Source organism: Coenobita brevimanus, chromosome 87 (genome assembly GCF_032717465.1).
Source record: "Coenobita brevimanus isolate Jiangsu-jjx chromosome 87, ASM3271746v2, whole genome shotgun sequence".
Classification (NCBI taxonomy): Eukaryota; Metazoa; Arthropoda; class Malacostraca; order Decapoda; family Coenobitidae; genus Coenobita; species Coenobita brevimanus.
In genome coordinates this window covers 22,572,282-22,587,281 of record NC_137040.1, presented here as the reverse complement: position 1 = coordinate 22,587,281, position 15,000 = coordinate 22,572,282, and the positions used below count along the sequence as shown (strand labels likewise).

Sequence of the window (15,000 nt, the reverse complement as noted above, 5' to 3'; positions counted from 1 at the left end):
AGGTGAGAGAGAAGGCAGGTAAAAGAGCAAGAGTAAGGGTGAAGAAGGGAACAGGGAGGGGAAGGAAAGTAGAACAGAGAAAGTGGAACAGAACAGAGGGAAGGGGTAGAGAAGAGAGAGTAGGGGAAGAAGAGAGAGGAAGAAGGAGTATGGGGAAAAGGACGTGGAGTAGAGGGAGTGACGAAGTAGGGGGATATACAGAAGTTGGGGAGGGGTTGAGGAGAGGAAGAAAGGGGGCAGGGGATGGGAAGGGGAAGAGGGAAGGAGGAAGGAGAGAAGGAAAGGAGGAGGAAGAAGGATAGAGAGGGGGGAGGAGGACAGGTATGAGGAGTAGAGGGAGAAGGTAGAGGAGGAAATGGTTGAGGGAAGGCAAAGCAATGGAGTACAAAGGAGAGCTAACAGTAAAATATCCGAGTGAAAGAGCAGGAGGAGGAGGAGGAGGAGGAGGAGGAGGAGGAGGAGGAGGAGGAGGAGGAGGAGGAGGAGGAGGAGGAGGAGGAGGAGAAGGAGGAGGAGGAGGAGGGATGAAAAAGATGTAGGGGGGAGGGGGAGGATCTAGGAGGGAAGGAGGGAACGTAGGGAAGGAGGAAAAGTAGAAGGGGAGGAGGGAAAGTATGAGGGATGGAGGAAACGTAGAAAGAGGAAACGTAGAAGGGGTGGAAGGAAGGAAGGAAGAAAGAGGAAGGAGGGAAGTAAGAGTGAAGGAGGGAGAAAACAAGAGGAAGGAGGGACGTGAGAAGGAAAGGAAGGAAAAGTACGAGAGATGAAGGAGTTTGGAAGAAGGAAGGAGGGAGGTATGAGGGAATCAGGAGGGAGAAGGGAATGACGAAGGAAGGAGGTAGGAAGGGAAGTGGGAGGGAGGGAGGGGAGAAGGAAGGAGGGGAGGAGGAAGGAGGGGAGAGGCTAGGTAATTATTTCCTACTTTAATTACGTGTCTCCATCTCTTGTGGCTGATTGTGTAATTCTGTTTGTCTGTCTGTCTGTCTGCCTCTGTCTGTCTGTCTCTGTCTGTCTGTCTGTCTGTCTGTCTCTCTCTCTCTCTCTCTCTCTCTCTCTCTCTCTCTCTCTCAAACCACCCAGACAATAAATCGCCCTGACATCATCCCATTCTTTTATTTCTCTTTTAATTAGTTTCCACGCGAGATATATTGTTCATTACGCAAAAATAAAAAGAAAGGAAAAGATATATATATAAACCAATAACATCTGTAACAAAGACAATAACAAAAATAATAACAAAAAACAACAACAAAAACAACACTTACAGCTAATATGATGAATCCTCCTCCTCCCACAACACATACCTGGAAACAAAGACAAAAAATATATTAACCACTGCATAATAATAATAATAATAATAATAATAATAATAATAATAATAATGATAATATTAATAATAATAATAAAAATAATAATAATAATGATGATGATGATGATGATGGTGATGATGATAATAATAGTAATAGTAGTAGCAGTAGTAGTACTAGATGGTGGTGGTGATGATTATGTTGCTGCTGCTGCTGTTGCTAATAATAATAATAATAATAATAATAATAATAATAATAATAATAAAAATAATAATAATAAAAACAATAATAATAATAATAATAATAATAATAATAATAATAATAATAATAATAAAGGAAACAGGCCTTCCATGCATTATAACTAACATCCATTTTTCCTTCATTTCAGGACTTCAGCTACAGCATACAGTCTACAAGAAGCCAGCGGTGAGGGAGAATACATGGGAATACAGCAAAATACAGCCAGAATACAGTAGGTAAGGGTACAGGAGGCGTGAATGGTACTGTAGTGATGGTGACTGTAGTGATGATGATGATGATGATGATGATGATGATGATGATGATGCGGAAAGGAGTGACGCAACGAGAGGAGGGAAAGAGAGAAGGAAGGAGAAAAGGAGGGAGGGGAAAACTTTGAAAATGTGCAGAAAGGAAAGAAGGAAGAAGGGAAAATAAAAGGATAAAGGAGAGTGAAAGAGAGCGAATGAATGAGAGCAAAGCGAAGGGAGTTTGAAGGAAGGAAGGAAGAAGAGAGGAGAAAGAAGGAAGGAAGGAAAGAAGGAAGGAAAGAAGGAAGGAAGGAAGGGAGGAAGGAGGGAGGGAGGCAAATAAGAAGAGTGAAGGAGTGAGATGGATGGCAGGAGGGAGAGAAGTAAGGAAAGCGAATGCGTGAGAAGAGGAAGGAAGGAGGGAGGGAAGTAAGGAGAGTGAAGGAGTGCAAGAAGGAAAGAAAGAAGGAAGGAAGGAAGGAAGGAAGGAAGGAGGGAAGGAAGGAAGGAGGGATGGAGGGAGGGATGCTGGTTAAGAGGCTGTAAGTGGATTAAACTCCAAGTCGAAACTGATAGTGATTCTTCTTCCTAGGTGGAGGAAAGATGGAGGGATGGAGGGAAGGTGGAGGGGTGGAGGGATGGTGGAGGGATGGAGGGAAGGTGGAGGGAAGGTGGAGGGGTGGAGGGAAGGAGGAAAATAAAATAATAGTGCAATAAAGTGAAGAAAATGAGAATGAGAAATAAAGAACCTAAGATATATAGTGGACAATAAAGAAGAGGAAAGTAATGTGTGGAGAAGAAGCAAGAGGTTCTAAGAGGAAAAAAGATGAAGACAAGAGGAAGAAAGAGGAAGTGAAGCAAACTGGGTGAAGACAAAATGAACATAAGATAAAATGAGAGAGAGAAAGAAGAGAACAGAAGAATGAAGAGAAAAAGAACGTGAATGAAAGAAAAAAATGTGAAGAAGCAAGATTAAGAGATTAGTCTGAGCAAGCCGTGTGAGAGAGAGAGAGAGAGAGAGAGAGAGAGAGAGAGAGAGAGAGAGAGAGAGAGAGAGAGAGAGAGAAAGTGAGTTTGAAAAAGGCGAGGAAAATGAAAGATTAAAATATGTGTGTGTGTGTGTGTGTGTGTGTGAGAGAGAGAGAGAGAGAGAGAGAGAGAGAGAGAGAGAGAGAGAGAGAGAGAGAGAGAGAGAGAGACGCCCCTGTACTTAAAACTAAATCCACCTCGTTCCCCCTCCCTCCTTCCCCCTTCCTCCTCCCCCCCATCCCATCTCACACCTCGTCTCATAACCTCTCCAGTGTTGACACCTCTCTCTCTCTCTCTCTCTCTCTCTCTCTCTCTCTTATAGGGGAGGAAGAAGGGGGAGGGAAAGTTAGAAAGTTGTAAGGAAGAGAGAAGAGAGGAAGAACGGAGAGAGAGAGAGAGAGAGAGAGAGAGAGAGAGAGAGAGAGAGAGAGAGAGAGAGAGAGAGAGAGAGGAAGGGGGTTAGAAAGGAGTGAGAAAAACAGAAAAAGAATGAAAGCATAAAAGAAGGGGGGAAGGAAGGAGAGAAGAAAACTGAAGTGGAGAACGGGCACGATGGAGAGAGAGAGAGAGAGGGTAACAGATAGCAAGAAACACTGAAAAGACAGGAAGGAAGGAAGACAGGAAGAAAGGAAGGAAGGAAGGCAGGAAGGAAGGAAGGAAGGATGGAAGGAAGAAAAGTGGAAAGAAAGAAAGGGAGAGAAAATAATAACAAAGAATTCGGAATGGAAAAAGTGAGCGATGGAAGGAAAGAGTGTGTGGATGAAATCAAAGGCTGAAGGGAGAATAAGGGGGCAGAGAGGAAGGAAAGGAGTGAGAGAAGCGGACGGGAAGGAAGGAAGGAAGGAGGAAAGGAAAGAGGGAGAAGTGTACGAATATTGGAAAGAAGTTAATGTATGTATTCGCCACTCGATCCTGTCTCACCACACCCTTATAGCGGCATATTGGAGAGAGGAGAGAGGAAGTTGAGAGAAAGAGGAGAGAGGAGTGAGGAAGGGAGGAAAGGAAGGAGAGAGGGAAAAGGAGGAAGGAGAAGATAGAAAAATATGTGGGTATGAAGGGAGAGGCGAGGAGAAAAGGGGAAGAGGTGCGAGGGAAGAAGAGGTAGAAGAGGAAAAGGAGAAAGGAGAGAAGAGAAAGTAAAAGAAAAATGAGAGAGAGAGAGAGATAGATAGATAGAGAGAGAGAGAGAGAGAGAGAGAGAAAGTTAATGTACGTAAGAAGACTGGAAACCCGATCCTTGACACCACACCCTTTTCAGTGGCATATTGTCAGGAGGAGGGAGGTAGGGAGGGAGGAAAGGGAGGAGGGAGGGAGATGGGAAGAAGGGAAGGAGAGAGGGAGGAAGAGAGGAAGGAGAGAGGGGGGAAGAAGGGAAGGAGAGAAGGAGGAAGAAAGGATGGGGAGAGAGAGAGGGGGGGAGGAAAGGAAGGTGCAAGGGAAGATGAAAGGGAACCAGGGAGGAAGTAGAGAAGGAAGAATGTAACAGAGGGAGGAAAGGAAGGAGGGAGAGAGGAAAGGAAGGAGGGAGAGAGGGAGGAGAGGAACGAGGGTGGAAGGAAGGAAAAGAAGAGGAGAGGGAGGAATACAGGGGACGAGGGAGGAAGAAAGGAAGGGAAAGAGAGGAGAGAAGGAAGGGGAGAAAGGAAGGGAGGAAAGGAAGAGAAAGTGGGAGAAGAGGATGGAGAGAGGGAGAATGGAAAGGAAAGAGAGAGGGAGAGAGGAAAAGAAGGAAGTGAGGAAAGGATGGAAGGAAGGAAGGAAGGAAGAGGGAGGGAGAAGATCAAGAAAACTGTCAAGACATTAATGTATTTGATATTCGATTCCTTCACCTCAGCCTTTTTCGTGGCAGTGGGAGGGGAGGTGGGAGGAGAGGGAGGAAAGGAAGGAAAGAGAGGAGGAGGAGGAAGGATGGAAGGAGGAAGGGAGGAGGGAGGGAAGGAGGAAGGAAGGATGGAGGGAAGGAGGGAAGAAAATGGGAGAAGATACCATAGCGTCATGTAAGAAAGAAAAGGGAAGGGATAAAGAAGGTGAAGGAGGATGAAGGATATGAGAGAGAGAGAGAGAGAGAGAGAGAGAGAGAGAGAGAGAGAGAGAGAGAGAGAGAGAGAGAGAGGAGTAGAAGGGGAGGGAAGGAGAGGTAAAGGAGGGAAACTTTTTCAATATTGTTACTCTCAGGTTTAGTTGGTGTTTGAGGGGAAGGGAAGGGAAGGGAAGAGAAGGGAAGGGAAGGGATGGGAAGGGGAGGGGAGGGGAGGGGAGGGGAGGGGAGGGGAGGGGAAGGGAAGGAAAGAAAATGGGAGAGGGAAGGGAAGAACTGGGGAAAGGAAAAAGGAGGGGAGGGGAGGTAAGAGGAGACATGAAATCGAAAGGGTGGTGAAGGGAGAAAGCTGAGAAAGGAGAGGGAAAGGAAAGAGGAGAGGAGGGGAGTAAATGAAAGGTAAAACTGAAAGTATGGGGAAGGGATGGAGAGGGAAACAGAGAGGGAAAGGGGAGGGACGAAAAGGGAAAATAAAAAGGAAGGAAAGGGAAAAGAAGGAAAGAACAGGGAACGGAAGAAGGAAAATGTGAAGGAAAGAAATGAAGGGAAACAGAAAGAAGGAGAGATAGGAGGGGAAAGTAATAACAAGAGAGGAAGAAAAGGTGTGTGTGTGTGTGTGTGTGTGTGTGTGTGTGTGTGTGTGTGTGTGTGTGTGTGTGTGTGTGTGTGTGTGTCCCTGTAAATATGAGTGGTAGGCAAGAGAGAGGGAAGAATGAGGGGAGAGAGGAGGGAGGGAGGGGGGAAGTGGGGAGGGAGAGGAAGGGAGGGGAAGGGAAGGGGGAGGGGAGAAGTGTGTGGGTGGTGATGAAAGTGTGTGTGGGGGGGAGGTGGACAAGTAAAAACGAGAGAGAGAGAGAGAGAGAGAGAGAGAGAGAGAGAGAGAGAGAGAAGAGGTGATAAGATAGATTTGGAGATGAAAGGGGAGAGGTTGAGGGTTAGAGAAGTAGGAAAGGAAAGGAGGAAGGGAAAGAGAAAAGAAAGGGAGGATAAAAGGGAGAGGAGAAGGTGTGGGGGGGGAGAGGGGGAAGAGAAAAGGGAAAAGGAGAGAGAGGGGGGAAGAGAGATAGAAAGGTACATGAGGACAACGGAGAGAAGTGAAGGGGAGAGGAGGGGACGGCGGGAGGGTGAAGGGAAGGGGGGGAAGAGGAAGGGTGGCGAGGGGAGAGGAAGGGGGAGGGGAAGAGGAAGGGGGGAAGAGGGGGAGCTAGAATGAGAGGGAGAAGGATAGTTTCATCAGGCAGGAATGTCTGGGTTTTCTTGGGAGTAAGAAGAAGATGAAGAAGAAATGGAGGAGGAGGAGGAGGAGGAGGAGGATTACATAGGAACGCAAACAGCAACAGACCTTATGGTCCTTTCGAGGCTGCTTGTTACAAAGAAAACTATGACTACAAGATCTAACTCTACATGCTGAAGGATAAGGATAGTAAAGCAAGAAGGCTGCCCCCACCACCAAACCCTCCAGGAAAAAGTGAGAAAAACCACCATGCAGCATTGAAAAACTGACATGGAAATTTCATAGGAAATACTGGAAAGGAAAAGTCACATTCTATAATACTTTGTCTATAAGCTACCCGATTGAGTAACCTGAAAGAGAAAGTAATCAAATAAACTGATAATTACAGCATGACATTATAAACCGGTACATTGAGTTAATGGGAAGTCTGTGGACATAACTTGTAAACTACACATTGCACAGTGCGGATGTTTAGGGGTGGTGTGGCAGCCTTGTCTGGCGCTTTCTAGGGAGGCAGCAGTCAATCAGGCCCTAGCTCCATTCACTCCACTGAGACAAGGAACTCTCCCATGTGGGACAAGTACACAAGTTTCCTCCTGAAGCAGTGACCCCTGGTACATTAAAAAAATCCCAATGGTGGTCACTTGACTAACAGGGACCCTCAGTGATCCACAGCCCATCACAGGTCGAAAGTAAGAGTAGTGACCGTTAACTCAGGGTTACATGTGCAGATCCTAATCTGTGCTTATATTGCTTTGTTTGCATTGAATAATTTGAAAAATGTATAATATCGTGACGCAACACTATGTACGGGTACATTGTTTACGGAGTGTCTTGTAGACTAAAGGAGCATGAACTTACATGTACCGTAGCTATAAAAACAAGTTATTCGGACAGAAACAGAGTCAGCTGAGGATTCTTGTGCAAATACTTGTCTATTTTGTTTTTGAATGTCTCAATTGAGATACTGTTCACGGTATCTGAGGGTAATCTGTTCTAGATATTTACAACTCTGTTAAAGAAGTAGTATTTTGCTTCGTGGGATTGGAATCGCTTTCCCATAATTTTGCAGCCATTCTGGTTTGACTCGACCGGTCTATATCAAAATATTTATTCACGTCTAAGTTGTCATATCCCTTCATGATTTGAAAACTTCAATAAGGTCCCCTCTTAACCTGCGCTTCGTTAGGCTAAATAATTTAAGTTCTTCAAGGCGTTCCTCATATGGTTTGTTTCTAAGTCGTGGTATCTTTTTGTGATTCTTCACTGAATTTTCTCTAATTTTTCAATGTCCTTTCTGTAGTACGGAGACCAGAATTGCACACAATATTCAAGATGGGGGCGCACTAGCGAATTGTACAAGGCAAGTATGACTTTTTCCGATTTAAACTCGAAAGTTCATCCAATAAAACCCACCAGCTTGTTTGCAAGTTTAACCGCCTCGGTACACTGCTTGCTTGGTTTTAGGTCATTTGATATTATCACACCAAGATCCTTTTCATTGTCTGTACTTGAGATCTGGATATTGTTCATTTTGTAATTCGCATGGACGTTGTTACTTCCAATATGAAGTACTTTACATTTTTCTGTGTTGAATTTCATTTGCCATTTTTCTGCCCAGCTTGCTAAAGTATTAAGGTCATTTTGTAACTGCTGCCACTGTAATTTTGAAGTTACTTTACTGGTTATTTTAGTATCATCTGCAAATTTGGATACTTTACAATTTAGACCCTCATCAATATCATTTATATAGATAATAAAAAGTATCGGTCCAAGTACTGAGCCTTGGGGAACGCCGCTGATCACATTACGCCATTTGGATTCCTTTCCGTTTATCACAACTCGCTGTTTTCGGTCTGAAAGCCAGTCTTGTAACCATTTTTGCGTATTTCCTTTTATTCCATGTGCTTCTATTTTGAGGAGGAGAGAGGGGGAGGAGGAGGAGGAGGAGGAGGAGGAGGAGGAGGAGGAGGAGGAGGAGGAGGAGGAGGAGGAGGAGGAGGAGGAGGAGGAGGAGGAGGAGGAGGAGGAGGAGGAGGAGGAGGAGAAGGAGGAGGAAAATAAGAGTGGAAAAGGATATGAGAGAGAGAGAGAGAGAGAGAGAGAGAGAGAGAGAGAGAGAGAGAGAGAGCGAGGGAAGAGGGCAGGTAAACAGGCAATTAAGCTGTTAGATAAGAAGTGTAATGGGTAGTTAGGTGGGTATGTGGGGGATAAATAAACACTTACAAGGAGGGAGAGGAGGGATGGGGAGAGGAGGGATGGGGAGAGGAGGGAAGGGGAGAGAAAAAAGGAAGGGGGAGGGGAAGAAGGATGGAAGAGGAGGTGAAGAATAGGAGGAACGGAGGGAGAGAGAAAGGCAAAGGGAGGAAGAGAACGAAGTAAATGGAGAGACAGAAGATGAAGAGAGGGGTGGGAGGGAAGGAGATGGAGACGGGAACGGAAGGAGAGGTAGAGAAGGCAGGGGGGGGGGAGGAAGGCGAGGAAGAGGCAGGAGGGAGGGAGGAAAGAAGAAAAATTGGATGAAAAAGTCAAAAGAGACGAGAAATGAAAGAAAGGAGGGAAATGGGGAGGAGGAAAGAAGAGGGGTAGAAAAGCAGAAGGAAGATAGAGGGAGAGGGGAGAGGAAAGCTGAGGAAGAGTGTGAGAGAGGAAGGGGAGGAAAGGGGAAAAAAAGAAGGAAGGGATAGGAAGGAAACGAAAGACGGAGGAGGACAGAAAAGAGGATGGAGGAAAAGTAGGAAGGAGGGGACTGGGAAAAAAGAAGGAGGAATGGAAGAAGAAGAGAAGGAGGGAGGGAAGTTAGGAGGGAGGGATGGAAGCTGGGAGGGAGTGAGAGAAGAAAGAAGGAGGGTAGGAGGTAAGGCAGAAATGAGGGAGGAGGCATTGTTACCTAAGTAAGATCCATTGTTACAAAGGGAGGGAGAGAGGGAGGAAAGAGGGAGGGGGGAGGGAGAGAGGGAGGAAAGAGGAAGGGAGGAGGGAGAGAGGGAGGAAAGAGGGAGGGGGGAGGGAGAGAGGGAGGAAAGAGGAAGGGAGAGGGAGAGAGGGAGGAAAGAGGGAGGGGAAGGGGGTGAGGGAGAGAAATGTAAGGGGGTAGGAGAGAGAACAAAGGAGGTGGAGAAGGGGTAAATTTGGGAGGAGGAGGAGGAGGAACACGTAAGGAGGGACAGAAAATAATCAAGGAAGAGAGTGAGAGAAGATGGATGTTGAGAGGAGGAGAAAACAAGATGGCAGGAGAGAGAAGAAGGAAGAAGTGGAGGGGTGAAGAAAGATGGGACAGAAGGAGAGGAGGAGGAAAAGAGGAAAGGGAAGGAAGGAAGGAAGGAAGGAAGGAAGGATGGAAAATGGATGAGGTGCGAGAGAGAACAATAAGAGGGAAGAAGAGAAGGAATGTGAGGGAAAAAAAGGTAAGGATGCATAATGCAAGGAGGAACGGAAAGAGAGAGAGAGAGAGAGAGAGAGAGAGAGAGAGAGAGAGAGAGAGAGAGAGAGAGAGAGAGAGAGAGAGCGGGGGAAGAACACATACACAAAGAAATGCAAGACCTTGACAATAAGACAGACAACAGAATGCACACACACACACACACACACACACACACACACACACACACACACACACACACACACACACACACACACACACACACACACACACACACACACACACACACACACACACACACAATTAATAAATCTTAATTATGAAGGCAAACCAAATATTGCAACACATAATTAGCAACGCCAACACTAAGTCATCAGCAGCAACAAGGACAAACAAACAAAAAAACAATAACAAACAACAGATAAAGAAGCAAGCGATCACAGTGAGAACAACACATAACACAAGGAAGCAAAGAAAAACAAGCGAAAATAAACACAAAGCAAAACAAGAACAAACAAGCCAGGAAAAGGACGAATATAACAAACACAAACAAACGTAGAGCCAGACAGACATAATGAGCAAACAAAAGGCAGCTCTAATTACTTCATTAAGCTCTACAGTGGTGCCCTTTCACTACGATGATGAATTGTTTGTAGCAACATCGCTATACAGTAGATAGCAAAACGTATGGTGGAGAGGGATGCCTTCTCGTGGTGGCAATGATATGGCTGGGTGGTGGAGCTGCCTGGTTACACACACGTCCCTCAGTTCCCTCCCTATCCCCCGAAAGAAAGATGGGGGATCGCAGAAGGAGTTCAGTTTCGTTCTGCAGTCCACTGGGTTGACAGTGAAATAAGCCTGGGGTTGTAACTACCGTACAACTACTACTACAAAACATCAACTACCAGTACTACTTTTACTACAACTACTACTACAACAGCTACTACTACTACAGCTACTACTACTACTACAATGATTAATTTTATACTTAAATTAGGCTACCACCATCTAATTATACTCTAACGACGACCCCTCGCGGTGAAGGGGTTAAGGAATTCTATATCTAACCCCTCTAGGTCGAAAAACCCCCCTTGGCATTAAGAAAATCGTCTGGGGAAGCAAGAATAATATACAGGTGATTTTATATGGACCCAGGCCTATATGGTCAACCCTCTCATGGTGGGGGTAACTCTAGTACAGAGTTCCTCAATTACTTTCTATGGAGGTCCAGTCATACTCTCTTCCGATGTGGCAGAGGTTCAGATGTAAAATATTTTATTTAATGTTAATAATGAAATAACACGCTTGCATTTAGGATGCAGAGTAATTAGTTCTTTAAAATATACCGAAACTGTGTGGAAACTTAATACCCAGAGCAAAATTGAAATAAGCTTTAAAGTAGATATTCTCTTCTGTTGTTAAAGTGGTTAAATAAGAGACAAAAATCTATTCTCCAGACTCCCACCTTCTCAAAGAGACAAAGCGACATTCTTCAATTGCCAAATTATAAGTATCGTCCCTACATAAGCACAGTCACTTTAGCATTACCACCACCACTTTAGCACCACACCGTCTGCCAGTAACCAGTCTAAAATAATACTTTTCAGTATCTTTCTGTCAATTCACCAATTGAACAAACGAATGACAACAATCTGTGGGTACGAGTACATGCGGTGCAGCCTGCTAAATACAGAACTCGTACGGCTAGGAATCCTGTTCTCATGTTACCAATATTTACTGCTGACGAGATCACAGTGATAATATGCGACTTAGTATTATGAAACTCACCTTACTTTGTCTGATGTGAGCACCTAGAGTAGCTGGAAAAATGAGTAGCTTCTGTGTTGATGAGTTAGCTCACTCGTCTGCGTTGTAACCATCAAGTGGACAGGTAGGTATTACTGTAGTAGATAAACATAACTGGCAACCTGATGAAATTATATTTAGACGTACTGTGGACATAACTCATCCAGAGATGATAAATATTGTGTTTCTTTCTTTCGAGGGCGATACTGCACATTCAGTGACTGGAGTCTCTGGGGTCCGTACCAACACTCGTCACGGTCCGGATTCTGACCGCGGTCCGCCATTTGAGTACCACTGCTCTAGTACTTTAATTTCAGACGATTTTCTTCCGCTGAGTGGGTCACAGGAGCTTCAACGTGATAATTAGCGTCCCACTTCCCTTTATCGCCCAGGCAGGTCATTATCTGTTTTATTAATTGCTTTATCATCTTTATTGCCCCCATTAGGCCCTTTATTATCGCAAATTAAACCAGTCATCATCACCATCGCTTCCTAATTGGCTCTTAAACCCCTTCGCGTCGATGATTTGTGTGTGTGTGTGTGTGTGTGTGTGTGTGTGTGTGTGTGTGTGTGTGTGTGTGTGTGTGTGTGTGTGTGTTTTGCTGCTACCACACAATTTAAATCAGGCATTGAAAGGGTTAATTTCGCCTATATCTAACTCCTTAAAAAAAAAAAAAAAAAGTATTATAAGCTGAATACAATAAACCGAAGGTAGCAATTATTTTTAAAAAATGGGAAAATAAAATAAACGGGAGAAAAAATGAAAAAATGAATGAAAAATAAATTATGAAGACAGCAAAAAAAAAAAAAAAATGGTTCTTGCAAATAAAGCCATCTGAAGACAATAATAAATTAATAAATAAATTAATAAATAAAGGGAGAGCGGAATAAAATCGTCTGGAAGCAAAAATAAAATAATGTTCTCAGGGTGAAGGTGTTAATTATCCAGGTATTTAAAGAGTTATCACCATCATTTATTGACCCTCATTAAAGATAACTAATTGCCTCTCATTATTTATCGACAAATTATGGCCATTTTTTACTTACTGTCGTTAACCCCCTGTAATACGCTTAATGGGGGACGCCTGCTTGTGGTGGCACTAATTTAACCAGGCGGAGGAGTTGCCCAGTTATACAGACCTCCTCCCAGTTTATTATTATGAGAGAGAGAGAGAGAGAGAGAGAGAGAGAGAGAGAGAGAGAGAGAGAGAGAGAATAATAAGTTTTAATTACTTCTTACTCATAGTGGTATTATCTTTAGCCATCTCTTCTCCCCCACTCTCACTCTCTCTCACACACACTCCAACTTACTATCTCAAATTTCTCACATCTCCGCTCATTTTATTTCATTTTCCAAACACTCTCCATCTCTTTTTCACACATTTTCTCTCGCTAACTTTATTCTTCTATCTCTAATTTCTCACCTCTCTCTCTCTCTCTCTCTCTCTCTCTCTCTCTCTCTCTCTCTCTCTCGTATTGTCTCACATTCACTTCCTCACTCCCTCACTGACTCACACACCCTGGCAAAAACTCACCCCCCAGTGAGTCAGGGGACGGGAGGGGAGAAGGGTGGGGTGAGAGGGGAGAGGAAAGGGGTGGGGGTGAGAGGGGAGAGGAAAGGGGTGGGGGTGAGGGGGGAGAGAAAAGGGGTGGGATGAAGGAGAGAGGAAATGGGTGAGGGTATGGGGAGATGGGAGGGGATGGCGAAGTGAGGAAGGAATGAAATGGTATGATGTGAGGACAGGAAGGGAGGAAAAGAAAATATAAGGGGAAAGGGAGAGGGAGGGAGGGAGGATATGAGGGTGGGGAGAGGATGAGGGGGGAGAAAGGAAGGGGTGATGAGAAAGAAGAAGAAGAAGAAGGAGAGAGAGAGAGAGAGAGAGAGAGAGAGAGAGAGAGAGAGAGAGAGAGAGAGAGGGGGGGGGTAGTACAGCTGTGGTCACATCCGTTACATCTCAAGTGTACATGTAATAGGGTGTTTTGTCTCCTGCTTCATTATGTACTTGAGAAGGAGCGTCCTAGCCACAGAAGATCTTGGTCTTATTTGTGCTTGTGTTTTTGTTGTGTTTGTCTGTTTGGAGTGTTTTGTGTGTCTGTCGATGAGCCGTTTGTGTCTGCTGTCTTTTGCCCGTCTGTCTGTCTAACTAATTATGTCTTTATCTGTCTATCTGTCTGTCTCTGCATTTTTCTCTGTTTTTACTTCTGTTTTATCTGTCTATCCGTCTACTTAATCTCCTCTCGGGTCATCTATCCATATATGTCTGTTTCTATCGATATGCCTGTCTGTGTCTCCTGTCTGTCTGTCACTATGTCTGTCTGTGGGTACGGTCACACTTGCCAGAAATATGTGACCGACAAGAAGAAGCGATGCACCGGGTTAGAGCTGCTGCAGTATCCGTAGAGCCGATGGACGGACCCCTGAGCCTCCTTTCCACTTGTCAGTCACATGTTTGAAACTGACTTGAAACTACTACACTGTCTACCCTCTCTCTCTCTCTCTCTCTCTCTCTCTCTCTCTCTCTCTCTCTCTCTCTCTCTCTTACCCAAGTATCTAGAGAGAAATACCAGACAGGACTGACAGATAGAGAGCGATATAGTGTGATAAAGATAACAGACATAAAGACAGAAAGACAGACAGACAGAAAACACCGATATACTTATTGATAAAGAGAAACAGATGCATTGCTTGGTATTGGACGATAGATTTACCCTGCGTCCACGATAGATAGAAAGAGATAGGTCGATGGATTTACATAGATCACGAATGTAAATAGACACTCGACAGAAGCGAGGGTGGGTAAATCTCTCTCTCTCTCTCTCTCTCTCTCTCATTTACTGACGATGTTTACTCTTCCACTCCATCTCTCTCTACCCTTTACCCCCCCCTCTCTCTCTCACTCTCTTTCATCTCTCTCTCTCAGTCTTTATGGCTTGTTATGGCGATCTATCATTCTCTTTCTCGCGGATAATTTTCTCTCTCCTCTTTATCTGTTTTTCTTTCTCCTCTTTTTACGAATTATATCTTTACACACTTTCCTCTCTCTTTACCCTTTCTCTTTTCTGTATAATTCTTCCATTTTATTTCTTTTCCTTCTCCATCCTTCCCTTTTCTCTGCCACATAACCACCTCTCTCTCTCTCTCTCTCTCTCTCTCTCTCTCTCTCTCTCCATTACAAACACCTCAGGGCCAGTAAAGGGTTTTGTTACATGGGATCACATTCCTCGTCACTCTCTCTCTCTCTCTCTCTCTCTCTCTCTCTCTTACCATCTCCTTCCATATTCTCTTCCAATTTGCTTTTCTTTATTTTCCCCTTTATTAAACTTTCTTACTTCCTCTTGATCATTTTTTCTCTCTTTCCGTCCTTTTTTTTGTATCCTTATCTCCTACCTTTTTCTTCTTTATTATTTATTTATCCATGACTTTCTTCTTTTTTTGTGTTCCTTCCGTCTGTCATCTCTCTCTCTTTCTCTCTCTCTCTCTCTCTTCGTCCCCCACTCCCCCTCCCCCTCCCCCTCCCTCACCCCAACTACTTATCTCTCCCATTTCCCTCCCTCCCACCCTCTTCTCTCCCTCCCTCCATTTCCACACTTAAAACTCTCTCCATCGTGGGTATCATCTCTCTCATATTACATTCTCTCTCTCTCTCTCTCTCTCTCTCTCTCTCTCTCTCTCTCAGTATAGTGGATTTTCTAACTTTACAAATATCCTTAACCCC

At 44.5% G+C, this 15,000-nt stretch overlaps 1 long non-coding RNA gene across 2 annotated transcripts in view; it reads left to right on the top strand.

Moving 5' to 3' along the window:
- LOC145410924 (uncharacterized) overlaps positions 1 to 15,000 on the top strand; it is a 57,089-nt gene that overhangs the window by 27,994 nt on the left and 14,095 nt on the right. The window contains exon 2 of one of the 2 annotated variants that reach the window (XR_013899351.1): positions 1,696 to 1,783. This is a non-coding gene — a long non-coding RNA (uncharacterized LOC145410924). Of the gene's footprint in view, positions 1 to 1,693; positions 1,784 to 15,000 lie in introns of those variants that run through there. The other variant, XR_013899350.1, reaches the window with a different exon arrangement.